The following is a 26,906-nucleotide window of genomic DNA, read 5'->3' as shown; positions in this document are numbered from 1 at the left end:
ATGGGGAAAAAAACTGAAGTCCTCAGACAAGAACTCTCTCAACTTACTAATGTCAAACCTACAAATTTACCTGTGCCTCCACCATCCTATCTTCCATTCCTCCAGTTACAATGCGTAAGGCAATCCTCCCCTCACCTGAGGTGAATCCCTTCACTGCCTGTCTCCATCCAGTAAAAGCTTTTTCAGAAAAAGGATCATGTATGCTTGTTAACTGCTGCCTCCAGGACCTAGCAGAGTATCTGGCACATAACAAGTGCACAGTATTTATCAAATGAATAGCTTTGGTGAGTTTTGGAAAAGATAGGGACAGAGAAAGGGAATAAAAGAGTTATTCTTCCTATCCTATTTTACTGTTTTTGGTCAGAAGAGAGAAGAGTATTTTGAGAAGGAGAGCAGAATTTTTCTCATACATAAAGGACAGAGGTTGATCAAGAATTGACAGTATTTGAACTGTTAATAATTCTTACATTTCAGAAGTCACCTGAGTGGGTGAAAGTCATTTCCATGCACGTATTAGCTGTGTATAATTTATTTTCCTGAGAAAAATTCTTCCTTTAGAATAAATTTCCAAATAAATTCCTTTAGAATAAATTTCTGTCATCTAGAATAATTTTATGTACAAATCCCCTTCATCCTTTAATTCCTAGTTCCGCTGCCCCTTGTTCACCTCCCCCAAAATCTGGAACTTATCTCTTCCATCTCTGAACTCCCATCTCACTTTCTCTCTACCTCTTTTATGATACTGACTGCCCACAGTCTGCCTTGTTCTTGAGACATTTGTACCGAGTTCTGTAAGCACTTTCATGCAGGGATGTATATCCTCCCTCCTGCTGGCACATGGGTGCTCAGTAAATACTTGTTGAATAAATACTGAATGAATTAAGTAATGAATAAGAAAAGTCTTTCAATAAGAACCAAATACTAGCCTGGCATCAAGAATTTCTTAATTCAAGAAACACAGTCGTTCTAGAAGTCACAGGAACACATTTGAAAGGCTAGGCATACATAGGCATAATGTGTTAATAGCCCACACGATAGTCTCCAAAAATTTTCCTTGATTCTAAAAGGCATCCTGTCACAGGTTTTAATTTAAAAAGCATGCTTCTACCTGACTATACTTTTTGAAAATGTTGGCATTTTTAGGGCTGTTACAAAAACATTTTCTTTCAAAATGTAATTTGCACGCAAAAGCCTTAAGGAGACAGCCTCTGACTTGTACTCCAGAACTTTCAGAAGATATAAGACTAACATGTTTCATTTGAATTCCTGAAGTGAATTTTGGTTTGGATTTTGATCTGAATGTATAGGTATAAATCCCAGTTTAAGATCTGGAGTATATAAGAATTATAATTTTCTTGGGTCAAATGCTGAATTTCACTTTATGGAAATGTGTAAAGATAACCCCTTACAAGAATCTTATAATTATCTAAAGATACATGAAGTGATGATTGAAGAAAATGAAGAGCTTAGAGAAAAAAAGATAAGAAATGAGTTCCCAAAACACAGAAGTAAAAAGAGAGTGGAATCAAAGCAGCCATTATTGAGAAATCAGACTCTTATAGAGCAACCTTTCAAACTCCATTCAATATATATTTTATTATAACATTTAGCTTCACAATAGAGTATAACTTAATAGCTTTAAGTGTAATTATTCCCCACGGACCTTTACACAGACACCTTAACAGCATTTGCTGAGGAAATCCACAGTCCGCAGTTATGGCTTGCTCAATACCCACCTCTCCACCAGGGGGCAGCAAGAGGCTGTACCCAGATTACTCTCTAATGGCTCCTGGTTTAGTTAGAAGCCAAGCAGAGCCTAATCTACATTCCAGCTCGCCAGTGGAATCGCAGCTTCACAACCTCAGACAGAATGGAGACAAATCGACTTATCCCTGGCAGAAGAGATGCAAATTATCAAAGAAACGTCTTACAGCAAAGTAGATGCACATGATTTCAAGGCTTTGCCCCTAACTTGGAAGCAAGTCATGTGACCTGAAGGCATAGTTTTGGCCAGGAGTGGCTTAACCTAAATTTATTTTCAAGGCGCAGAGTCACTTGAACCTGGGAATGGCAAGACTTAAAAAAAAAAAAAAAAGTTGATAATCAGATAATTGGATATATTTTTTCTACATTAAAGACTCAATGCCCAAGAACTGACCTTGGAGAAAGTGAAATCATTATTCCAGCTCTTTGACAGCCTTGAGGCAAAATTTCCAAGTCAAATTTATAAGGTGTATAGGGATTTGGTTGCTTGTTTTGCTTTCTTCTCTCTTGCCAGTTACCTCCTGAGATCCGGGCATGGATCAGTAAAATCCCTCTGCCGTGGCTGCCAGCAAGTCTGTGCCTGACTCGGCGCCTTGCTGAAAAGGTACCAGGGCCTCTAGTGGAACATAACACCCTAGTACTAAGCCAGGGGACAGAGCCAAGCCACATTTCAGTGTCTGCCGTGAACCAAGCTCTGAGCAGGGGCCATCTTTTCTGCCCAAGAAGTTGTTACTGGCCTCTTTCAAGTGTTTGCTTTTGCGACTAAACTGGTCAAGAAAATGTTTTTGAAAATTAGGGTTCACTCAGAAAGGAGATAGTCTGTGTACACCTGACATTTTCAAGAGACACATCATCTGTGCACCCAGATACACTCACAAAAACACACATACAGAGATGCACACTTGCCAAGAAACAAAAAGTTCTCAGGAGAATCATGGTCCTGAAAGCTTTCTCTCTTTTACACCAGTATTTACTGCTATCTCTTCTCATAAAGTCTACTATAAGAGATGCTGGCATAGCAAGAATTTTACCTCAGGAATATATAAGAAAACATGATCAGGGCAGTAAGCAGATGTATTCAAATAGTGACAAGGTACTCAAGTGTGATAAAGCCAGTACATGGAGTCACATCTAACTCAGGTCAACTCTAGAATAAAAACGAAGGATATTAAAATTGGCATGGAAAATCTCCCCCCATGAGCATGTAGGCATCACAAGAACAGGAATGTTTAGTTCCTTGTTCTAACAAGAAGCTATTCAGTTCCTCATTCTGAGCTAAATGCCTAGAACAGTTCAGATGCTCAGTTAATATATCAAATGAAAAAAGTGCTTAAGAAAGTTACCGCATCAGAGACCAACATCTCTTAGTAAGTCCATTTCAGATAATCTTTCACCCCCTCCAGCATGAAAGCAGATCATGATTTCTTCAGTTGAACACTAGCTGATGTAGTTGTCTTGAGTCAAGGGGTCATGTTGTATGCATCTTTAACAACAGTCATATCCAGAGAGGCAAGCTGTTTACCCCATCGGCACAGATGCTGACTGAATAAATGAAGATTCCCATCTCACACTCTCTCTGGGGTAGTGTTGCCAGATTGAGCAAATAAAAATAGAGGATGCACAATTAAATTTAAATTTCAGATAAGTGAATTTAGCATAGGACAAAGACTTATACTAAAAAAAATTCACTAACTAAAATTCAAAGTTAACTGGGTGTCCTGTATTTTATCTGGTAATCCTAATCTGCAGCATATACTACAGCATTTTGCTCTTCCTGAGCAAAATAGTGGGAGAATTGTCTAACTTTTTAATTGTTGGACTTCCCTGGTGGTGCAGTGGTTAAGCATCCGCCTGCCAATGCAGGGGACACGGGTTCGAGCCCTGGTCCGGGAAGATCCCATATGCCCGTGTGGTTCCCACATGCGGAGCAACCAAGCCCGTGTGCCACAACTACTGAGCCTGTGCTCTGAAGCCTGCAAGCCACAACTGCTGAGCCCATGTGCCACAACTACTAAAGCCCATGCGCCTAGAGCCCATGCTCTGCAACAAGAGAAGCCACTGCACTGAGAAGCCCACACAACGCAACAAAGAGTAGCCTGCACTCGCCACAACTAGAGAAAGCCCTCATGCAGCAACAAAGACCCAACGTGGCCAAAAATAAATAAATTAATTAATTAAATTCTATTAAATTAATTAATTAATTGTGACCTTTCTCTCGGGTGACACAGATTGTATCTTTTTTTTAACACATTTATTAGAGTATAATTGCTTTACAATGGTGTGTTAGTTTCTGCTTTATAACAAAGTGAATCAGCTATACATACACATATATCCCCATATCTCCTCCCTTTTGCATCTCCCTCCCACCCTCCCTATCCCACCCCTCTAGGTGGTCACAAAGCACTGAGCTGATCTGCCTGTGCTATGCGGCTGCTTCCCACTAGCTATCTATTTTACATTTGGTAGTGTATATATGTCAACGCTACTCTCTCACTTTGTCCCAGCTTGCCCTTCCCCCTCCCTGTGTCCTCAAGTCCATTCTCTACATCTGCATCTTTATTCCAGTCCTGCCTGTAGGTTCTTCAGAACCTTTTTTTTTTAAAATTTTATTGTGACCATCAGTTGAAGGTCAATTGGAGGCTCCTCTCATTTAAATCTTTATTTGCTCTTGCTAAAATAAATATTTTTATGGGGGAAAGAAGTCCTTTAAGAAGACCTTCTGGGGACTTCTCTGGTGGCACAGTGGACAGGACTCTGCACTGCCAATGCAGGGGTTCGGGGTTCAATCCCTGGTCAGGGAACTAGATCCCACATGCATGCCTCAACTAAGAGTTCTCATGCCACAACTAAGGAGCCCTGGAGCCGCAACTAAGGAGCCTACATGCTGCAGCTAAGGACCTGGCGAGCCACAACTAAGGAGCCCACCTGCTGCAACCAAGACCCAGCACAACCAAAATAAATTAATTAATTAATTTTTTAAAAAGACGACTTTCTGTCTTCAATCATAAAATCAGATTTAAGAATAAAGAAAAAAATAAGATGCAAATATAATTCTGACAGAATAACAATTATTCTCCAAAATAAGCCCCCAAACTGAAATTAAGATGCCTAGGATACATTTATAGTTAGCACAAATACTAAAGGAATAAACAATAATTTTCAATTGATCAGCTAACATTTTGTGAACGCTTGTGGCTTTAAGAATGAATAAATAGAAATGTTAACAGGAGGTGGGAAAACATCACAGAAGCACTGACTTTTAAAAAAAGGAGCAGTCACATGTAGAGAAGCAGTCACAAGAGCCTCTACAACTAAAGGAAATGAGAGTTGCGCGGAGGGCAGAGTTAGTAATACACAGCAAAACAGGGCTAAAATATTTCCTCTTTTTATTTTTGAATTTTATTTTATTTATTTTTTTATACAGCAGGTTCTTATTAGTTATCCATTTTATACATATTAGTGTATATATGTATACACTATATACACGTATAGATTCCATATATATGTGGTAGCATACAGTATTTATTTTTCTCTTTCTGACTTACTTCACTCTGTATGACAGTCTCTACGTCCATCCACCTCACTACAATTAACTCAATTTTGTTTCTTGTTATGGCTGAGTAATATTCCATTGTATATATGTGCCACATCTTTATCCATTCCTCTGTCGATGGACACTTAGGTTGCTTCCACATCCTGGCTATTGTAAATAGAGTTGCAATAAGCATTGTGGTACATGACTCTTTTTTCTTTTTTTAACTTCTTTATTGGAGTATAATTGCTTTACAATGGTGTGTTAGTTTCTGCTTTATAACAAAGTGAATCACCTATACATATACATTATCACCATATCTCCTCCCTCTTGCATCTCCCTCCCACCCGCCCTATCACACCCCTCTAGGTGGTCACAAAGCACTGAGTTGATCTCCCTGTGCTATGCGGCTGCTTCCCACTAGCTATTTATTTTACATTTGGTAGTATATATAAGTCCATGCCACTCTCTCACTTCGTCCCCGCCCATGTCCTCAAGTCCATTCTCTGTGTCTGCATCTTTATTCTTGTCCTGCCCCTAGGTTCTTCAGAACCACTTTCTTTAAAATTTTTTTTAGATTCCATATATATGTATTAGCATACGGTCTTTGTTTTTCTCTTTCTGACTTACTTCACTCTGTATGACAGACTCTAGGTTCATCCACCTCACTACAAATAACTCAATTTCGTTTCTTTTTATGGCTGAGTAATATTCCATTGTATATATGGGCCACATCTTCTTTATCCATTCCTCTGTCAATGGACACTTAGGTTGCTTGCATGTCCTGGCTATTGTAAATAGAGCTGCAATGAACATTGTGGTACATGACTCTTTTTGAATTATGGTTTTCTCAGGGTATATGCCCAGTAGTGGGATTGCTGTGTCGTATGGTAGTTCTATTTTTAGTTTTATAAGGAACCTCCATAGTGGCTGTATCAATTTACATTCCCACCAACAGTGCAAGATGGTTCCATTTTCTCCACACCCTCTCCAGCATTTATTGTTTGTAGATTTTTTGATGATGGCCATTCTGACCAGTGTGAGGTGATACCTCATTGTAGTTTTGATTTGCATTTCTCTAATGATTAGTGATGTTGAGCATCTTTTCATGTGCCTCTTGGCCATCTGCATGTCTTCTTTGGAGAAATGTCTATTTAGGTCTTCCACCCATTTTTCAGTTGGATTTTTTGTTTTCTTGTTATTGAGCTGCATGAGCTGCTTGTAAATTTTGGAGATTAATCCTTTGTCAGTTGCTTCATTTGCAAATATTTTCTCCCATTCTGAGGGTTGTCTTTTCGTCTTATTTATGGTTTCCTTTGCTGTGCAAAAGGTTTTAAGTTTCATTAGGTCCTATTTGTTTATTTTTGTTTTTATTTCCATTTCTCTAGGAGGTGGGTCAAAAAGGATCTTGCTTTATGTCATAGAATGTTCTGCCTATGTTTTCCTCTAAGAGTTTGATAGTGTCTGGCCTTACAGTTAGGTCTTTAATCAATTTTGAGTTTATTTTTGTGTATGGTGTTAGGGAGTGTTCTAATTTCATTCTTTTACATGTACCTGTCCAGTTTTCCCAGCACCACTTATTGAAGAGGCTGTCTTTTTTCCATTGTATATTCTTTCCTCCTTTATCAACGATAAAGTGACCATATGTGCGTGACTTTATCTCTGGGCTTTCTATCCTGTTCCATTGATCTATATTTCTGTTTTTGTGCGAGTACTATACTGTCTTGATTACTGCAGCTTTGTAATATAATCTGAAGTCAGGGAGCCTGATCCCTCCAGCTCCATTTTTCTTTCTCAAGATTGCTTTAGCTATGTGGGGTCTTTTGTGTTTCCATACAAATTGTGAAATTTTTTGTTCTAGTTCTGTGAAAAATGCCATTGGTAGTTTGATAGGGATTGCACTGAATCTGTAGATTGCTTTGGGTAGTATAGACATTTTCACAATGTTGATTCTTACAATCCAAGAACATGGTAAATCTCTCCATCTGTTTGTATCATCTTTAATTTCTTTCATGAGTGTCTTATAGTTTTCTGTTTACAGGTCTTTTGTCTCCTTAGGTAGGTTTATTCCTAGGTATTTTATTCTTTTTGTTGCAGTGGTAAATGGGAGTGTTTCCTTAATTTCCCTTGCAGATTTTTCATCATTAGTGTATAGGAATGCAAGAGATTTCTGTGCATTAATTTTGTATCCTGCTACTTTACCAAGTTCATTGATTAGCTCTAGTAGTTTTCTGGTAGCATCTTTAGGATTTTCTATGTGTAGTATCATGTCATCTGCAAACAGTGACAGCTTTACTTCTTCTTTTCTGATTTGGATTCCTTTTACTTCTTTTACTTCTCTGATTGTTGTGGCTAAAACTTCCAAAACTATGTTGAATAATAGTGGTGAGAGTGGACAACCTTGTCTTGTTCCTGATCTTAGAGGAAATGGTTTCAGTTTTTCACCATTGAGAGTGATGTTGGCTGTGGTTTGTCATATATGGCCTTTATCATGTTGAGGTTAGTTTCCTCTATGCCTACTTTCTGGAGGGTTTTTATCATAAATGGGTGTTGAATTTTGTCGAAAGCTTTTTCTGCATCTATTGAGATGATCATATGGTGTTTTTCCTTCAGTTTGTTAATATGGTGTATCACATTGATTGATTTGTGTATATTGAAGAATCCTTCCATTTCTGGGATAAACCCCACCTGACCAGGGTATATGATTCTTTTAATGTGCTGTTGTATTCTGTTTGCTAGTATTTTGTTGAGGATTTTTGCATCTATATTCATCAGAGATGTTGGTCTGTAATTTTCTTTTTTGTGACATCTTTGTCTGGTTTTGGTATCAGGGTGATGGTGGCCTCGTAGAATGAGTTTGGAAATGTCCTCCCTCTGCTATATTTTGGAAGAGTTTGAGAAGGATAGGTGTTAGCTCTTCTCTAAGTGTTTGATGGAATTTGCCTGTGAAGCCATCTGGTCCTGGGCTTTTGTTTGTTGGAAGATTTTTAATCACAGTTTCAATTTCAGTGCTTGTGATTGGTCTGTTTATATTTTCTGTTTCTTCCTGGTTCAGTCTCAGAAGGTTGTGCTTTTCTAAGAATTTGTCCATTTCTCCAGGTTGTCCATTTTATTGGCATAGAGTTGCTTGTAGTAATCTCTCATGATCCTTTGTATTTCTGCAGTGTCAGTTGTTACTTCTCCTTTTTCATTTCTATTGATTTGAGTCTTCTCCCTTTTTTCTTGATGAGTCTGGCTAATGGTTTATCAATTTTGTTTATCTTCTCAAAGAACCAGCTTTTAGTTTTATTGATCTTTGGTATCATTTCCTTCATTTCTTTTTCATTTATTTCTGGTCTGATCTTTATGATTTCTTTCCTTCTGAAAACTTTGGGGTTTTTTTGTTCTTCTTTCTCTAATTGCTTTAAGTGTAAGGTTAGGTTATTTATTTGAGCTATTTCTTGTTTCTTGAGGTAGGATTGTATTGCTATAAACTTCCCTCTTAGAACAGCTTTTGCTGCATCCCATAGGTTTTAGGTCGTCGTGTTTTCATTGTCATTTGTTTCTAGGTATTTTTTGATTTCCTCTTTGATTTCTTCATTGATCTCTTGATTATTAAGTAGTGTATTGTTTAGCCTTCATGTGTTTGCATTTTTTACAGTTTTTTTCCTGTAATCGATATCTAGTCTCATAGCATTGTGGTCAGAAAAGATACTTGATATGATTTCAATTTTCTTAAGTTTATATAGCTTGATTTGTGACCCAAGATATGATCTATCCTGGAGAATGTTCCATGAGCACTTAGAAGAAAGTGTATTCTGTTGTTTTTGGATGGAATATCCTATAAATATCAAGTCCATTTTGTTTAATGTATCATTTAAAGCTTGTGTTTCCTTATTTATTTTCATTTTGATGATCTGTCCATTGGTGAAAGTGGGGTGTTAAAGTCCACTGGTATGATTGTGTTACTGTCAATTTCCCCTTTTATGGCTGTTAGCATTTTCCTTATGTATTGAGGTACTCCTATGTTGGGTGCATAAATATTTACAATTGTTATATCTTCTTCTTGTACTGATCCTTTGATCATTATGTAGTGTTCTTTGTCTCTTGTAATAGTCTTTATTCTAAAGTCTGTTTTGTCTGATATGAGAATTGCTACTCCAGCTTTCTTTTTATTTCCATTTGCATGGAATATCTTTTTGCATCCCCTCACTATCAGTCTGTATGTGTCCCTACGTCTGAAGCGTGTCTCTTGTAGACAGCATTTATGCAGGTCTTGTTTTTGTATCCATTCAACCAGTCTTTGTCGTTTGGTGGGAGCATTTAATACATTTACATTTAAGGTAATTATCAATATGTATGTTCCTATTACCATTTTCTTAATTGTTTTGTGTTCGTTATTGTAGGTCTTTTCCTTCTCTTGTGTTTCCTATGCAGAGAAGTTCCTTTAGCATTTGTTATAAAGCTGGTTTGGTGGTGCTGAATTCTCTTAGCTTTTGCTTGTCTGTAAAAGATTTAATTTCTCCATCGAATCTGAATGAGATCCTTGCTGGGTAGAGTAATCTTGGTTGTAGATTTTTCCCTTTCATCAGTTTAAATATGTCCTGCCAGTCCCTTCTGGCTTGCAGAGTTTCTGCTGAAAGATCAGCTCTTAACTTTATGGGGATTCCCTTGCATGTTATTTGTTGCTTTTCCGTTGCTGCTTTTAATATTTGTTCTTTGTATTTAATTTTTGATAGTTTGATTAATATGTGTCTTGGCATGTTTCTCCTTGGATTTATCCTGTATGGGACTCTCTGTGCTTCCTAGACTTGATTGACTATTTCCTTTCCCATATTAGGGAAGTTTTTAACTATAATCTGTTCAAATGTTTTCTCAGTCCCTTTCTTTTCCTCTTCTTCTTCTGGGACCCCTATAATTCAAATGTTGGTGCATTTAATGTTGTCCCAGAGGTCTCTAAGACTGTCCTCAATTCTTTTCATTCTTTTTTCTTTATTCTGCTCTGCTGTAGTTATTTCCACTATTTTGTCTTCCAGGTCACTTATCCGTTTTTCTCCCTCAGTTATTCTGCTATTGATTCCTTCTAGAGAATTTTTAATTTCATTTATTGTGTTGTTCCTCATTGTTTATTTGCTCTTTAGTTCTTCTAGGTCCTTGTTAAATGTTTCTTATATTTTCTCCATTCTATTTACAAGTTTTTGGATCATATTTACTATCATTACTCTGAATTCTTTTTCAGGTAGACTGCCAGTTTCCTCTTCATTTGTTTGGTCTGGTGGGTTTTTACCTTGCTCCTTCATCTGCTGTGATTTTCTCTGTCTTCTCATTTTGCTTTACTTACTGTGTTTGGGGTCTCCTTTTCACAGGTTCATAGTTCCTGTTGTTTTTGGTGTCTACCCCCAGAGGCTAAGGTTGGTTCAGTGGGTTGTGTAGACTTCCTGGTGGAGGGGCCTAGTGCCTGTGTTCTGGTGGATGAGGCTGGATCTTGTCTTTCTGGTACACAGGACTGCATCCAGTGGTGTGTTTGGGAGTGTCTGTGACCTTATTATGATTTTAGGCAGCCTCTCTGCTAATGGGTGGGGTTGTGTTCCTGTCTTGCTAGTTGTTTGGCATAGGGTGTCCAGCACTGTAGCTTGCTGGTTGTTGAGTGGAGCTGGGTCTTAGCAGTGTGATGGAGATCTCTGCGAGAGCTTTTGCCGTTTGATATTACGTGGAGCTGGGCGGTCTCTGGTGGACCAATGTCCTGAACTCTGCTCTCCCACCTCAGAAGCACAGGCCTGACACCCGGCTGGAGCACTAAGACCATGTCAGCCACACGGCCAGGTATATGGGGAGTTTCTTGCCTTTGGGGAAGTCTGTGGTCTTCTGCCAGCGTTCAGTAGGTGTTCTGTAGGAGTTGTTCCACATGTAGATGTATTTCTGGTGTATTTGTGGGAGGAAGGTGATCTCCACATCTTACTCCTGTGCCATCTTGAAGGTCTCCCCAGATTGTATCTTTTTTACTTTGATGTACAAATGCCACTGTAGTGTGATGATGACAATGGGTTCCATTTAATTCCTTTAGGTGTGCCATCGAAAATTCCAGTATTTGGAAATGTCCTCTGAACTCAGAGTTTTGAACACCACTAGTATAGAGTCTCTGGTATCAGCCTTGCTTTATCTGAATGAAGGGTCTGCCCTATAATATTCTTTATCCCCTATACTTTGGAAGATAATTTCTGGGCAGATACCTTAGTTGAGAAGGTTGAAACTAGGCTTAGGAGGTCCTGTGTTTCCTGAGTTATTTCCAGCGAATTATCAACCTCCTGATCATGAAGTGGTGATAAAACCCAATTCTGGGAGTTGGGCAGGAATTCATAATGCAAGAGTGTGGGGGGAAAGTATTGAATTAAGTAATACTAATATGTACTCATTTTTTCCAACATGAATATGGCTTAGAAAAAGTGATCCCCTGACTTCTGTCCACAAACATCATGTATTAGTCCTGGACCAGAGCCAGTCTTTCCTGAGAACCCATACCTAGCTGTAAGCTAAACAAGTGATCAGTTCCTGGTTATAGTCTCTGAGGGATCTGGTCCACCTTTACCCAGAGCTCAGCCCTTGTACTTCATGGCTCAGCTCAGCCAGAAAGCTCAGTGGATAACCCTGGGTGACTTGGGTGGCAGTGGGGGTGGAGGTGGAGGAGTTGCAGGGGGCAGAGGAATTTAGCTGGTAATCAAGGAAGGAATACATAGGAATAAACTCTTTTCCATAAGAAAATTTTTGTTCAGCTAACCTCAAAGCTTAGTTTTAGAATTTCATAAAGAAAATGTTCCTTTGTCACTTGTAAGCATTATTTTTATTGAACTATACTATAAATGAGTACCATTGAATAAAAGGAGACAAATTAAATGAATAAAAGTAAAACTCTTATCTTCCTAGAAACCTCCATTATATTATATGGCATTTAAGACTTTTCACAAATTAACACCAATCTATCTTGCCAACCTCATGTCTTGCCACTTCTTTCTAGAACTGTCATACTCTACCCCAGGGTTGGGTCTTCGTTGCTGAGCTCGGGCTTTCTCTATTTGCGGCAAGCAGGGGCTGCTCTTAGTTGCAGTGCGTGGGCTTCTCATGGCGGTGGCTTCTCTTGTTGTGGAGCACGGGCTTTAGGTGCATGGGCTTCAGTAGTTGTGGCGCATGGGCTCAGTAGTTGTGGCTCACGGTCTCTAGAGCACAGGCTCAGTAGTTGTGGCGCACGGGCTTAGTTGCTCTGCAGTATGTGGGATCTTCCCAGACCAGGGCTCGAACCCATGTCCCCTGCATCGGCAGGCAGATTCTTAACCACTGTGCCACCAGGGAAGCCCTCTACTTATTATTGAAAGCCTGAATCAAATGCTATCTATCTGTATAGTTTTCCTTACAATCTATGCCAGCATAATTTCCTTCCCTGCCTCTGGCTGCCAGAGGCACTGCACACATCTTTACTACCAGTACTAATGGTGTTTACCACACAGAGCTGCAATTATCCCCTCCTCTCAAGAGAGTGAGTTTCTCGAGAGCAAGGTCTCTATATCCACACTACCCAACACAGTGTGTGTGTGTGTGTGTGTGTGTGTGTGTGTGTGTGTGTGTGTGTGTCTCACCAAATATACACAGCACTCAAATAGATGTTTATGTAAGCACAAGCCAAAGTCCTGAGTTACAACATTTACTCTATATTTCCTAAAGGAATACATGGATTTCCATATTTATCAAGTAGATAAAATTAGACTAGACCCCACTAGACTTCTATGCTTCAGCAAATCTGGTTTACTCACCATTTTCCAAACACGCATGGTAATTTCCCATCTTTACACCACAGTTGAAATTTTCTTCCCCTGAAAGCATCTATTCTCATTTCTCCCAATTAAAATCTTCCTAAACACCACCTCTAGTTTTCACAACTCTAGACACACACTTACTCACATGCACACACACTATGATCTCTTCCTTCTGAAAGCATCTTTGCTTTTTTTCTCTTCTTTTCTAGTTCTCCTCATTCTCCATCTTATTCCCAATGGTCTTCTCTTAAAGTTGGATTCTGCTCCTTGAAGGCAGAGACGCTATCTTCCTCTTTCTGCAGCTCCTCACCAAGGGACTTGCACATACTAGGCACTAATCAAGAATTTGTTGAATAGAAAAAATCAGAGGTTATTTAAAAAATACTCAGTTCCCACCAACAGTGCAGGAGGGTTCCCTTTTCTCCACACTGTCTCCAGCATTTGTTGCTTGTAGATTTTTTTGATGATGGCCATTCTGACCAGTGTGAGGTGATAATTCATTGTAGTTTTGATTTGCATTTCTCTAATAATTAGTGATGTTGAGCATCTTTTCATGTGCCTCTTGGCCATCTGTATGTCTTCTTTGGAGAAATGTCTATTTAGGTCTTCCACCCATTTTTTGATTGGGTTATTTGTTTTTTTGATATTGAGCTGCATGAGCTGCTTGTATATTTTTGAGATTAATCCCTTGTCAGTTGCTTTGTTTGCAGATATTTTCTCCCATTCTCAGGGCTGTCTTTTTTCTTGTTTATGGTTTCCTTTGCTGTGCAAAAGCTTTTAAGTTTCATTAGGTCCCATTTGTTTATTTTTGTTTTTATTTTCATTACTCTAGGAGGTGGGTCAAAAAAGATCTTGCTGCAGTTTATGTCAAAGACTGTTCTGCCTATACAGTGGAATGTTACTCAGCCATAAGAAGGAACGAAATTGTGCCATTTGCAGAGACGTGGATGGACCTAGAGACTGTCATACAGAGTGAAGTAAGTCAGAGAGAAAAAACAAATGTCGTATATTAACACACATATATGGAATCTAGGAAAATGGTACAGATGAACCTATTTGAAAAGCAGAAATAGAGACACAGACATAGAGTGGGATGAATTGGGAGATTGGAATTGACATATATACACTATTATGTACAAAATAGGTAACTAATGAGAACGTACTGTATAGCACAAGAAACTCTACTCAATGCTCTGTGGTGACCTAAATGAGAGGGAAATCCAAAATGGAGGGCATATATGTGTACGTATAGCTGATTCACTTTGCTGTACAGCAGAAACTAACACAACATTGTAAAGCAACTATACTCCAATAAGAAAAAAATAGTTCATATCCAGAGACAGATGTAAGTGTATACAGAAAGGAAGGGGATTGCAACCCATCATGGGGAAGCTTCAGAAAGATTAGTTCACCTGGGTCAGGAAAGAATGGAGGTGCATTATCAGGTAACCACAGTAGTCCAAGGGTGAGGTAAAGCCATCGCTTTGATAATAACAAAGATGTCAGGAACGATTTCCAAAGGATGGGGTACAGGATTTGGTACCTAACTCGAAATGAGACAAGGGAGAGAGAGGAGTAGGAATAAATCATATTCAGATCCTGACTCTGGGTGCTGGGATGATGACAGCATCACTTACCGAAATACAGAGTTTTGGGGGAAAGGATAATGAGTGCAGCAGTTGAGTGTCCATGAGCCGCCTCAACAGAAATATAACAGAGACAGTTGGAAAGATGAGCATGAGGCTTAGACAAGCAGGGGAGCCCAGTGACGGAGTTTGGGAGTCAGTCATATAGCTGAGGCCAAGGGGCAATACAGGGTGATGGAGGGGTGGGGTCTGTGACAAGAGGAGAGGAGAGGGGCTGGTGAGGGAGGCGGGCGGGAGAAGGGGAAGGGGGGCACAATGCCATGGAGTAGCATTTCAAGGGCTTCAACACTGCAGGAATGGTAAGAATGAGGGCTGGAGATAGGCCAGTGGGTATATTGATGTGGTGGTCTGCTGCCTTTTGAGGATGAGACTCGTGGGGTAGAGGGCCTGAAAGCCAGACTGCTAGGAGGTATGGGGTGAAGGAGCAGTGAGAATGTAATGGCTAAGATAGAAGAAACCGATTTCCTCAACAAGTGTGTCAGTGAGAGGAAGGCTGTCGGTACCACAGTAGCTTGAGGGCATAGCAGGGTTCAGAAAGGTTGTGTTTGTTTTTAGGTTGTGCCTGAGACTGGAACTTGTTTGTTGACAGAGGGAAAGGAGCTCGAAAGTAGGAGATTTGGAAGCTATGAGAGAGAAAATGTAATAAGCAAAGTCTTAGAGGAGGTGGGATAGGATTGGAGTCTCGGCGGAAGGGCTGGCTTTGGAAGGAGAAAGGACCTCTTCCCCCAAGAGAGAAGGAAAGAAAGCGGGAGGAGTGAGGAACCACATGACTAAGGCAAAGAGGAGGGTGGAGGGGCCTCACCTCCACACTTTCTTATCCACCAGAGCAGGAGGGGAAACCCTGTGCCCAGGTGTGCCCAGTTTGTGAAGCTGGAGTTACATGAGGACAATCCTGAAACAAATGTATCAGGGAGATGACAAGAGACAAGTGAAGGGGTGGCAAAGCAGCAGTGAGGCCCCACGATTCCTTTCAGATGGGCACATCTTTTCCTGGGAAGCTCCTTACCCTTCAAGACCCAGCTCAAATGTTTCCTTCTCTGGCTCACCCAGGTGAAAACTGAACTCACGGGGGTCCTACTCCCCCACCCTGCCCCGCCCAGGCCCTGCAACCTTTATAAAAGTATTTACCTTGTATTTCAAGTTTCACTCATTTGTCTCTCCCATCAGTTTTTAAGCTTCTCAAAGGTCATAATTTATCAGTAAGTGCTCAAAAATAATGAGTGAGTGAATGAACCAAGGGATGGATGTGTGAATGAATGATATTTCCTCCCCCGGTGGAAGCTGACTTCTGCTTGCAGTATATTAACGCAGAGAGAGACCTCAGGAGGGAGATTAGGGGAAAACTGCACGTGTGGATACATGTGAAGTAAAAGCAAATGAGAACAAGAATAGCCGTGAAACAAATGTGAAACTCAAATGGTTTTCTTAAAAGCCATATGCAGTCCTGAATAGTAGGGGAAATGAGTGGAAGGATGGGAGCTAAGTGAAAAAAGTAACAGGCCCAAGAGATAATTTACAGTTGGGAATGGAATGACTTCCTAAATCGTAGAGTGTGTGGTCCAGGAGCAGAACACCACAGATGCAGTTACTGTAAAAAAAAACCACTCGTGACTTTGTTTTGGCAAAAAGAAAGTCTGTTTTGAATCTGACAGTCTCTCTAGCAGCACATGACCTTGCCTTAAAAAACAACAGCTTCATGAAACCCTCGTTCAGATGGAATTCAGTTTAATGTGCATAATGGTACCTTCAAACACTGGTGATGCTGTTTACTGAATCCCAGCACGTGCTCACAATCTTCCTGCTGAGTGGGTGTGATGCATCTGTTTTACACACAAGGAAATTGAGGCAAGGGGCAATTAGGTGAGGAACCCTAGGTCACACACTAGTATATAGGGCCAAGATTAAAGACCAAGTCTTTCTTTTTTTTTTTTTAATTGAAGTATAGTTGATTTTCAATGTTGTGTTAGTTTCTGGTAAAGACCAAGTCTTTCTAACTGCAAAGCCCATATTTTTCTCACGATATTAAGCAGATGCTCCATCATATGTGATCAACAAAGGGTAGTGAGGGGCCACCTGTAGAATCAAGGACGGCTTACTGAGCGAGCTGTCTGGTCAGGCATGCAGGGCCCCGTGCTTAAAAGGGCCCTGTGCTTGGCTTCGTGTTATGCTGTTGCTGTCTTGAAATTCTTAATACGTTTCAGCAAGAGGCCCTGCATTTTCATTTTGCACTGGGCCCCGCAAATTTTGTAGACAGTCCTGTGTAGAATCATAGAATGTTTGAGCTGGAAGGGCTTTGAGAGGTCATCAGTTCCTTACCACCACCCATTTTAGAGGTGAGGAAACTGAGGCACAGCGAGGCGAACTGGCCGGCCTTCGGTCACACAGCTCATTGGTGGCAGAGCAGCAGGAGAAGCCAGGTGTCCAGTGTTCTTCCTCTTTTACCACACCAAACCCTCGAGAGCCTTTAAAGTTAGAGAAGGGAGGTTTTTCCCCTTCCCTACAGGAGCTTATCTCTAGCCAAAATATCATTTGTGGCTGAGCTGGGTCAACTCATTTCACTTCTGGGCAAATGGCCCTGGGTTTTTCATAAAACCAAATGCACATTAAGCTGGATGTGATTCCAACAAAACCACAATGTCTACACTGTGGTAAAGAAGCCTTTAGCTGAGTCTCTCACCCAGCACCCGTCTCCCCTGCTGCAATCTCCCTAACTTGCATTTCTCATGCAGAGGAAGGCTGGCTAAACCAGTGGCAGGCTGGGTCAGGGGGAGGCCAGGCTCAAGGGCAAGGCCCAAGCTCCTACCAAAGCTGACCCTGAGAAGAAGCAGCATTCTGGCACTGCCAATCTCTGTCCAGGGCCCAAGGCATAGATGTGCTCCTTCTCCTTACTTGGCAGCACATTAAGCCCCAGTAGCAGGACCTGTCAGAGCCACCCTCAGGTCAAGACAGAAGTGACCAAGCACTTGTAAAGGTTTGTGCTCATCTCTCCTGTGCCCATGTATTTGGAAGTTACAACGAGGAAGCCATAGTGTTCTGATTTTCAGCCCAGAAAACGTGTATTTGCCTCAGACACAACAGAGCATGTGGCTCTGCTCAGGGAACAGCTGGTGCTGAGAAGCATCTGACTGTTTTGAAGGTCATGTGCTTTCCCCCAGTGTGAAAGAGAAGAGGTGCAGCCCATGCAGGTCACCAAGAAAACTTGGTCATGTTACAAAAGAGTTTCTTGAGGTTTCCTGGTTTGATGCAAATGTTTTGCCTGTACCACAGTATGAACAGTTTTCCCTTTCATTCAGAATGAACACAGTCTGTCTCAACACCGTTGTGGCATGGTCTCAACTGAGTGACCTGGTACCAACCAGAAGACCATTGTCCTTATGTCACATACATCACCACCTAACGAAGAAGCACCGCAAGAGCAGAGGATCTTACCTCTTGTTCACTGATGTGCCCAAGAACCCGAGCAGAGGCTGGCACATGGTAAGTGCTCCTTGAATACTTGCTGTGTGAATCAGTGCTCTTCGTGGCTTTGAGTGATCGTTGAGATGTTGAGATAAATGAAAGACTAGAGTAGTGTCATAGCTTTTCATTCTAACATGACAACCAAAGAGGGGTATTTCAGGGACTCTGAGGAGGTAGAATGGATCCATGAAGTTTTGTGAGCATGTGATCCAAATGACAACAAGTAAAGATGGGGAAAATATTAGAAGTTACCAATTCATTTCGTGATTATTCCCCTAAGGGCTCTATTATTTAGGCTAATATTAGGAACTCTAGCACACATACGTATCTATGTATATGTGTATATATGTGTATATTTATAAATATATTTATTGAGAAATATATATAATTTTTATTTGCTTATATGTGTATATATGCCTGTGTGCAAATATATGTGTGTAAGTGTGTATATATACATACATATATATATGAGAGAGAGAGAGTCTTTTTTTCTGACATCATGACCCATGACTCCTAAATACTCCCTGTCTACTTTCACAAAACAGGAACATTCTTCTGTGGTACCACCTTTCCATTCTGGAAAATCAATGTCAACACAACACAGCCTCCAATCCACTGACCCCATTCAAATTTCTCCAATTGTCCCATCGTCTCTTTTTCCTCATTCCTCTCCAGGAACACCCATTCATTATCTCATTGTTCTCCTTCGGTGTGGGACATTTCCTCCTTCCTCCCCTGGCTGTGTGTCCTTGACAGTCTTAAAGAAGCATTGACTTTTCACTCACTAGGATGACCCTCAACTTGAATCAGTCAGACGTTTCCTCCGACTCAAGCCTCGCCTTCTCGGCGCACGCTAGGAGAAATGATGCTGCACCACATTAGGAGGCTATCTTATACCAATCTGTCCCACTGCTGGTGATGTTAGTCTTGATCCTCTGGCCAAATTTGGGTCTGCCAAGTTCTCCACTGTGAAGTTACCATTTGTTCTTTGTACTTAATTAGTATTTTGTGGGGAGATATTCGAATATTGCACCAATATACTATTCATCAAACCTTCACATTTTACAGTTGGAATTCTACTGTAAGGAAGAACTTCTCTTTCATTTGTTTACTTATACATTCATTTATTAGTATCAGGTGCAGTTATGGATTCTTATTTTATTCATTGAGTTTCAATCCAATATTTCCATCATTTATTTTGATGCTGTAGTTGTCCTAGATTTGGCCAGTGCAGACTCCTTCAAGCTGACTTCTTTATCCTATTGACATGTCCCTATCATTCTTTGGGAATTTCTTTACTTTCTGTCACAACAAGAGGATTCAGGCTCATCTTGTTCTTTCCTTGCCCTAGCCTTACAACTACCCATTCCTCTAAGGCATCCTGGCTCCTTTTAGTGCAGGAGGTATTTAAAAGCCAAAATCTGGGGATTTGGTGTGCTCATTGCTACATATATCTATAACTTTTCTATATCTATGTATATATATGTATTTAAAAATTCATAAGTTTATACTGGTACCTCCAACTTGAATCCAACACCTCAGTATCTTTTTAGTTTTCCCAGTTTCCGTGTTTGAAAATCTTGTGAAAGTGAAAAGATGGTGAAAAATGTGGATCTGACTCTCCTCAATATACTTGTCTATTGATACTTGCTCAGCCAACTAATTTATTTGCTGAAGGTAGCCAATCCCCAACCTTCCAGCTGCCTTCTCTACCTGTCACCTCTGCATCTTCCTCACTTTTTAAAAAATTGAAGTATAGTTGATTTACAGTATTGTGTTAGTTTCAGGTGTTCAGCATAGTGATTTTTTTTTTTGGCAGATTATATTCCATTATAGGTTATTACAAGATATTGGGTGTAATTCCATGTGCTATACAGTAAATCTTTGGTGCTTATCTATTTTATGTATAATAGTTTGTATCTGTTAATCCTATACTCCTGATTTGTCCCTCCCCCCTCTTTGGTAACTAAGTTTGTTTTCTGTGTCTGTGAATCTATTTGTTTTATATCTAGATTCATTTGTATTAATTTTTAGATTTCACATATAAGTGATATCATATGGTATTTGTCTTTCTCTGTCTGACTCATTTCACTGAGCGTAGTATTCTGTAGGTCCATGCATGTTGCTGCAGATGGCAATATTTCATTCTTTTTTATGGCTGAGTAATAGTCCACTGTATATACATATACCGCATCTTCTTAAGTCAGTCAGCCATTGATGGGCACTTGGGTTGCTTCCATGTCTTGGCTATTGTAAACAGTACTGCTGTGAACATCAGGGTGCATGTATCTTTTCGAATGAGACTTCTTGTTTTTTTCTGGATATATACCCAGGAGTGGACTTCCTGGATCATATGGTAATACTATTTCTGGTTCCTTAAGGAAACTCCATACTGTTTTTCATAGCAGTTTCACCAATTTACATTCCAAACAACAGTGTCCGAGGGTTCCCTTTTCTCCACACCCTCTCCAACATTTATTATTTGTAGACTTTTTGATGATAGCCATTCTGACCGGTGTGAGATGATACCTCATTGTGGTTTTGATTTGCATTTCTCTAATAATTAGTGATATTGAGCATCTTTTCATGTGCCTGTATATCTGTATCTGTATATATCTGTATATCTTCTTTGGAAAAATATCTATTTAGGTCCTCTGCCCAGTTTTTGTATCAGGTTGTTTGTTTTTTGATATTGAGTTGTGTGCACTGTTTGTGTATTTTCATGTTAACCCCTTGTCCATCACATCATTTGCAAATATTTTCTCGCATTCTGTATGTTGTCTTTTTGTTTTGTTGATGGTTTCTTTTGCTGTGCAGAAGCTTTTAATCTTGATTAGATCCCATTTGTTTATTTTTGCTTTTCTTTCTTTTGCCTTGAGAGACTGATCTAAGAAAATATTGCTATGATTTGTGTCAAAGAATGTTTTGCTTATGTTCTCTTCTAGGAGTTTTATGGTGTCATGTCTTGCATTTAGAGTTTATTTTTGTATATGGTGGGAGGGAATGTTCTAATCTCACTGATTTACATGTAGCTTTCCCAGCACCACTTTTGAAGAGACTGTCTTTTCTCCATTGTATATTCTTGCCTCCTTTGTCATAGATTAACTGACCATAGCTGCATGGGTTTATTTCTTGGTTCTCTATTCTGTTCTATTGATCTATGTATCTGTTTTTGTGCCAATACCATGCTGTTTTGATTACTGTAGCTTTGTAGTATAGTCTGAAGTCTGGAAGAGTTATACCCAGCTTTGTTCTTTTTTCTCAGGATTGCTTTGGCAATTCTGAGTGTTTTGTGGTTCCATATAATTTTTAAGATTATTTGTTCTAGTTCTGTGAAAAATGTCATGGGTATTTTTATAGGGATTGCACTAAACCTGTAGATTGCTTTAGGTAGTATGGCCATTTTAGGAATATCAAGTCTTTCAATCCAAGAGCATGAGATATCTTTCCATTTCTTTGCTATCAGGATGATGGTAGCCTCATAGAATGAATTTGGGAGTGTTCCCTCCTCTTCAGTTTTTTGGAGTAGTTTGAGAAGGATAGGTGTAAGTTTTTTGTATGTTTGGTAGAATTCCCCAGTGAAGCCATCCAGTCCTGGACTTTTGTTTGATGTTTTTTTAAAATTATTATTATTAAAGATTCCATTCCACTTCTAATGATGTCTGTTCAAATTGTCTGTTTTTCTTGACTCAGTATTTGCAGGCTGTATGTTTCTAGAAATTTGTCCATTTCTTCCAGATTGTCCAATTTGTAGTATCCTCTTAACGATGTTTTGTTTTCCTGTGGTATCAGTTGTTATTTCTCCTCTTTCATTTCTTATTTTGTTTATTTGAATCCTCTCTCTTCCTCTTGGTGAGCCTGGCTAGAGGTTTGTCAATTTTGTTTATCTCTAAAAAACAACAGCTCTTGATTTTATTGATCTTTTGAATTATTTGTTTGATCTCTATTTTATTTATTTCCTCTCTGATCTTTAGTTTTTCCTTTCTTCTTCTGTCTTTGGGCCTTGTTTGTTCTTTTTCTAATTCATTTAGGTGGTAGATTAGGTTGTTCATTTGAGATTTTTCTTATTTCTTGAAGAAGGCCTGTATCTCTATGAACTTCCCTCATAGAACTGCTTTTGCTGTGTCCCATAGATTTTGTAAAGTTGTGTTTTCATTTTTGTTTGTCTCAGGGTATTTTCTGATCTCTTCTTTGATCTTAATGTTGACCCATTGGTTTTTTAGTAGCACTTTGTTTAGTCTCCATGTGTTTGTTCCATTTTTCCTTCTATAATTGACTTCTAGTTTTATACTGTTGTGGTCAGAAAAAATGTTTGATATAATTTCTGTACTTTCAAATTTGTTGAGGCTTGTTTTGTGACCTAGTATGTGGTCTATCCCAGAGAATATTCCATGCACACTTAAAAAGAATGTGTATTCTGCTCTTTTTGGATGTAGTGTCCTGCAGATAAAAATTAAATCCAACTGTTCTATTGTATAATTTAGCATTTCTGTTGCTCAACTGATTTTCTTTCCGGATGATCGGTCCATTGATGTCAGTAGAGTGTTAAAGTCTCCTACTGTTACTGTATTATTGTCAAGTTCTCCCTTTAGGTCTGTTAGTATCTGCTTTATATATTTCAGTGCTCCTATATTGAGTGCATATATGTTAATGAGTGTAATATCCTCTTCTTGTATTGATCCCTCTGTCATTGTATAATGCCCTTCCTTGTCTTTCTTTATGGCCTTTGTTTTAAAGTCTATTTTGTCTGATATGAGTATTGCTACCCCTGCTTTCTTGTCATTTCCATTTGCATGAAATATCTTTTTCTATCCCCTAACTTTCAATCTATATGTGTCTTTTTTGCCCTGAAGTGACTCTCTTGTAGGCAGCATATTGCAGGTTCTTGTTTTTTTATCCAGTCAGCCACTCTTTGTCTGTTGATCAGAGCATTTCATTTTTTGACATTTAGAGTAATTATTAATAGATATATACTTATTGCCATTTTAGTCCTTGTTTTCTAGTTGTTTTTGTAGTTCTTATTTGTTCTTTTCTTCTTTTTATTTTTCCTTTTGTGGTCATGATTCTCTTTTGTAGTATGCTTGAGTTCCTTTCTTTCTGGTTTTTGTGAATCTATTATGTTTCTGATTTGTGGTTGCCATGGAGTTCATAGCTGTTGATCCATAACTATATCTGTTTGATTTAAACTGATAGTCATTCAAGTTCAAACACGTTGTCAGAGATCTACATTTTTATGCTTCCCTCCCCCATATTTTGTGATTTTGGTATCCTATTTTAAAGCTTCATGCTTATCCTTTTACTGTTAATTGTAGTTATAATTGCTTTTATAATTTTTTAAATCACTTTTTCATCTACATACTGACTTATTTAAGTGACCTTCAATTCTTACTATATATTTGCCTTTCCTGTTGTGATTTTACCTTTCCTATAGATTTGTGCTTCTTTTCTATTTAGAGAAGACCCTTTAACATTTCTTGTAGGGTAGATTTTGTATTGCTGAATTCTTTTAGTTTTTGCTTATCTGAGAAATTCTTTATCTCTCCTTATATTCTAAATGATAATCTTGCTGAGTAGAGTACCTAGGTTGCAGGTTTTTCCTTTTCAGGACTTTGAATATATATCATGCCACTCCCTTCTGGTCTGCAAAGTTTCTGTAGTAAAATTGGCTGATAGCCTTATGGGGATTCCCTTGTAAATGACTCTTTGTTTTTCTCTTGCTGTCTTGAGGATCCTCTTTATCTTTAACTTTTGCCATTTTAATTATAGTATGTCTTGGTGTGGGTCTGTTTGAGTTTATCTTGTTTGGGTCCTTCTGTGCTTCCCATATGTGGATATCTGTTTTCTTCTTTAGATTTGGGAAGCTTTGGGCCATAATTTCTTCAAGTACATTTTAGATCCCTTTCTCTCTTCACCTTCTGGGACCCCTATTATGCATAGGTTGGCACACTTTATATTATCCCATAGGTCTCATATGTTGCTTTCATTTTTCTTTTTCATTTGTCTTTCTGTCTGCTGTTCTGATTGGGAATTTCCATTGTTCTATCTTCCAGATCACTGAGTTGTTTTTCTGTGTCATTTAGTCAGCTATTTATTGCTTTTAGATTGCTTTCTACCTTAGAAATTGAATTACCTATTTTTGATTGGTTCATCTATATAGTTTCTAGTTCCTTGTTACAGTAATCTGCATTTATATTGATAATCTTTATTAATTCAGTTGGCATTTTTATTACCACCTTTTTGACCTCAGGATCTGGTAGACAGGTGAGCTCTATTTCATTATTTGTTCTTTCAGGGGATTTCTCTTGCTCTTTTAATCAGAAACAGTTCTTCTGCCTTTTAATTTTATTTAATTTTCTCTGTCTCTGAATTTAGGAGAAACAACTATCTATTGTGGTTTTGAAGGCGTATTTTTATGTGGGAGAATCCCCATGTAGACTGTGTGTGTCCAGTGTCTTTGTTGTGAGGTCTGGTTTTGATATGGACACCAGCCATATCTTCTCTCCTCAGGGTATGCTGGCTGTTATCACCTTGATAGGGGATTTGGTTGGCGTTGGGAGACATAAAGCCTGTGCAGGCTGTGAGGCGGGACCTCTTCTCTGCTCCTTGGCAGTCACTCTCCTGTCAGGGGTGGGGTGTGGTCCCCAGTTGTAGGAGTAGAAGCCCTGAGGGTCAAGCTCGGATCAGGTTCTATTCCCCTCGAGTGTATGCCCTACCCCTCGGTGGGGAGTGCTGAAGGAAGTGAGGCCCATGTGCTCACAGAGGACTGATGTGTCATCTGTGTAGGCACCCAGAGCTCTGCTCAGACATAGCCCAAGGTCACATTCCTTCCCTTGTTGTGTTGGTCCTAGATCTAGTGCAAGTCTGTGATGTGGAGTGGGTACAGCCAAAGCATTCGCTGGACTGGGGCTGGGGGTTGGAGCATCGTGCCTGCAGGAATTGAGGTGGCTGTGCTGCCGCCAGAGATCTGGGCTGCCTCTGTAGCAGTCTTCTCCTGAGACCTGTCTGCCCCCGATCCAGCGCTAAGCTGCAACGTGGAGTGCGTGGGGATGGAGCCCTCTCACTCAGCTGGGAGAAGAACTGCAAGTCCTCTCATGGTGCCACTCCAGCATGTGCTGGCAATGGCTGCCACCACCTCACCTGGATCACACCTCAGGTCCGCCCCCCACCCCCAGACTATCTCTGTGTAGCTAGACTGAGTCTTTTTTTTTTTTTTTTTAGTAGATCTTTATTGGAGTATGATTGCTTCACAATACTGTGTTAGTTTCTGTTGTACAACAAAGTGAATCTGGGAGGGAGAAGCTGGGGCAAAGTGAGAGTAGACCAAGTCTTTTCCCATGGCCTGGTTGGCCCTGATCTCCCACCAGGCTATGGCATGGAGTGAGCAGGGCCAGGGTGTTCCCGCCATTCGGATTGGGGAGTGCAGCAAGGCTACAGCCACCAGTGCAAGGCTCTTTCCGCCCTGACTGTCAGCAAGCCAACTGTGTGCATTCCCCATGAGTAGAGTCTAGGCTTCTCTAGCCCTTCTGTATGTCCCAGCAGTCCTTCCAGGAGCCAGAGGGTCTCTGGTGGGTGAGGTGGTACAGCCGTTGCTCGTGAGTATAGCCAGTGGATGCACAGTTTTGTCTTAAGCACATCTCTGCCAGCACACCTCAGCTTTGGCCTGTGATGTCTGCTCTTGGCTGATCCAACCTTGGACCATCACTCAGCCACTTCATCGCCTTCTTTATTTAATCATTGCCATATAGCCTGGTAGGAATCACAAACCCAACACTAAACTCCACAAGCCAAAACTGCCAGGGTAGAGCAATATTAACCCACCTGAGCCAAAGTTATTGCCCTTTCTCCAGCTCCACACTAATGAAGAAACGCGTCAAATATTTATTCTGGAAGAGAAATTGAAATCAAGTGATTAGAAAAGGAGGATGAATGACTGCATTTTGATATTGCCTTTCCTGGCTTTTGACGTTGCTAGAGAAAGCAAGAAAACCTAATTTGTGCTGTTAATTTTCATACTTTCATGCTTACATTATGGCTGAAAGGAAAGTCAGGTTTGGCTCCAGATGAAACATCTCTGCCTAGAAAAGGAACATTTTGTCCCAGAGCCACAACTGACATGGCCCTGCAAAGCAAGCTTACACAACAAAATTAGGGAAAAAATTAAACAAGAGAAGAACTAAAAAGAGAAAGAACGCAACAGAGGAGGTTCTTTAATTTATTAAACCTTTGTGAAGTCAGTATCTGATTTGCTAATAATAGATTGGTCTCTAAAATCTTCCTCTGACCTGATGGTCAATTCCCAGAGATCACCATGAATGGCATTTTGAGAAGGAAACCTTGAGTAAATCACAGACTGACATGGACCGCAAGAAAACTCCAGTGTGAGATGGAATTCATGCTGCATAAAGTTTAGCTCTAGGAGCACCTTCTCCTTTCAAAGATGCTAATATGGAAGGTTAAAGTTGATTATATTTTCATGGGTATGTATGTGTGCATTAAAAAATCAAAGCAACAGAATCAAGGTGCCAGCAGACTTGGTGTCTGGTGAGGGGCCCCTTCCCGGTTCATAGGTGGCTGGCCATCTTCTCACTGTGTCCTCACATGACAGGAAGGGGTGAGAGAACTTTCTGGGGTCTCTTTTATAAGGGCACTAATCCCAATCATGAGGGATCCACCCTTATAACCCAGTTACCTCCCAAGGATTCCACCTCCAAATACTATCAT

At 39.9% G+C, this 26,906-nt stretch overlaps 1 protein-coding gene across 1 annotated transcript in view; it reads left to right on the top strand.

The window, feature by feature from the left end:
- BOC (BOC cell adhesion associated, oncogene regulated) overlaps positions 1–26,906 on the top strand; it is a 263,018-nt gene that overhangs the window by 9,457 nt on the left and 226,655 nt on the right. Inside the window, exons 3-4 of the mRNA XM_033855822.2 lie at positions 13,913–14,057; positions 18,020–18,203. The gene's annotated coding sequence lies outside the window, so the exon portion shown is untranslated. The remainder of the gene's footprint in view (positions 1–13,912; positions 14,058–18,019; positions 18,204–26,906) is intronic.

The sequence above is a fragment of the Tursiops truncatus genome, chromosome 4 (assembly GCF_011762595.2).
Source record: "Tursiops truncatus isolate mTurTru1 chromosome 4, mTurTru1.mat.Y, whole genome shotgun sequence".
Lineage (NCBI taxonomy): Eukaryota > Metazoa > Chordata > Mammalia > Artiodactyla > Delphinidae > Tursiops > Tursiops truncatus.
Note: the sequence above shows the minus strand (reverse complement) of the source record. Positions and strands in the feature narration are given on the sequence as shown.